This window comes from Trichechus manatus, unplaced genomic scaffold (genome assembly GCF_000243295.1).
Source record: "Trichechus manatus latirostris isolate Lorelei unplaced genomic scaffold, TriManLat1.0 scaffold00231, whole genome shotgun sequence".
Taxonomy (NCBI): Eukaryota; Metazoa; Chordata; class Mammalia; order Sirenia; family Trichechidae; genus Trichechus; species Trichechus manatus.
Window position 1 is genome coordinate 2465085 of NW_004444167.1, and position 1893 is coordinate 2466977.

A 1893-nucleotide genomic window follows, 5' to 3' on the forward strand; every position below is an offset into this window, starting at 1 on the left:
AGAGCATTTCCTCATGTGTCTGTTGGCCCCTTGAGTGTCTTCTTTGGTGAAGTGTCTGTCCATTTCCTTTGCCCATTTGTTAACTGGATTATTTGTCTTTTTGTTGTAGAAGTGTTGCATTTTCTTGTAGATTTTAGAGATTAGATCTTTGTCTGACTTGTACTGTCTAAAAATTTTTTCCCAGTCTGTAGGTTCTCTTTTTACCCTTTTGGTGAAGTCTTTTGCTGAGCATAAGTGTTTAATTTTTAGAAGATCCCAGTCATCTAGCTTATCTTCTGGAGTTTGTGCATTGTTGGTTATGGTTTGTATCCTGTTAATGCTGTGCATTAAGACCTCTAGCATTGATCCTAGTTTTTCTTCTATGAACTTTATAGGTTTTGTCTTTATATTTAGGTCTTTGGTCCATTTTGAATTAGTTTTTGTATACGGTGGGAGGTATGGATCCTGTTTCATTTTTTTACAGATTGACTTTCAGTTTTGTCAACACCATTTGTTGTAAAGACTGTCTGTTCCCCATTTGATGGACTTTGGGCCCTTGTCGAAGACCAGGTAACCATAGGTGGACAGATTTACATCTGGGTTCTCAATCCTGTTGCATTGGTCAATGTATCTGTCATTGTACCAGTATCAGTCTGTTTTGACTACCGCAGCTGTATAATATGTTCCAAGGTCAGGCAGTGTGAGTCCTCCTACTTTATTCTTCTTTTTCAATAGAGCTTTACTTATCCAGGGCTTCTTCCCTTTCCATATAAAGTTAATGATTAGTTTTTCTATCTCTTTAAAGAATGTTTGCATTTGGATTAACATTGCATTGTATTTGTAAATCGCTTTGGGTAGAATTGTCATTTTCACAATGTTGAGTCTACCTATCCATGAGCATTGAATGTTTTTCCATTTATGTAGATCTCTTTTTATTCCTGCAGTAGTGTTTTGTAGTTTTCTTTGTATAGGTCTTTTACATCTCTGGTTAGATTTATTCCTAAGTGTTCTATTTTTTTAGGGGTTATTGTAAATGATGTTGTTTTCCTGATTTCCTTTGCATCATTCTCTTTATTGGTGTATAGAAATCCAACTGATTTTTGTATGTTTATCTTGTATCCTGCCACTCTATTGAAGCTTTCTGTTAGTTCCATTGGTTTTCTCGTCGAGTCTTTTAGGATTTCTATGTATAGTATCATATTATCCGAAAACAGGGGAAGTTTAACTTCTTCATTACCAATTTGGATGCTGTTTATTTCTTTTTCTTGCCTTATTGCTCTAGCTAGGACTTCCAGCACAGTGTTAAATAGGAGTGGTGATAAAGGACATCCTTTTCTTGTTCCTGTTCTCAAGGGGAATGCTTTCATCCTCTCTCCGTTAAGAGTGATGTTGGCTGTTGGTTTTGCATAGATGCTCTTTATTATGCTGAGAAATGTCCCTTCTATACCTATTTTATTGAGAGTTTTTATTAGGAATGGGTGTTGGACTTCGTCAAATGTCTTTTCTGGGTTATTTGAGATGATCATGTGATTCTTCTTTTTCCTTTTATTTATGTGGTAGATTACTTTGATAGGTTTTCTAATGCTGAACCATCCTTGCATGCCTGGTATGAATCCTACTTGGTCACGGTGTATTATTGTTTTGATATGATGCTGAATTCTATTGGTTAGAATTTTGTTCAGAATTTTTGCATCTATATTCATGAGAGATGTTGGTCTGTAATTTTCTTTTTTTGTGATGTCTTTGCCTTATTTGGGTAGCAGGGTTATGCTGTCTTCATAGAATGAATTTGGATGTGCTGCTTCCTTTTCTGTGTTGTGAAATGGTTTGAGTAGTACTGGTTTCAGCTCTTCTCTGAATGTTTGGTAGAGTTCTCCAGTGAAGCCATCTCAGCCAGGGCTTTTTTTTTTTTTT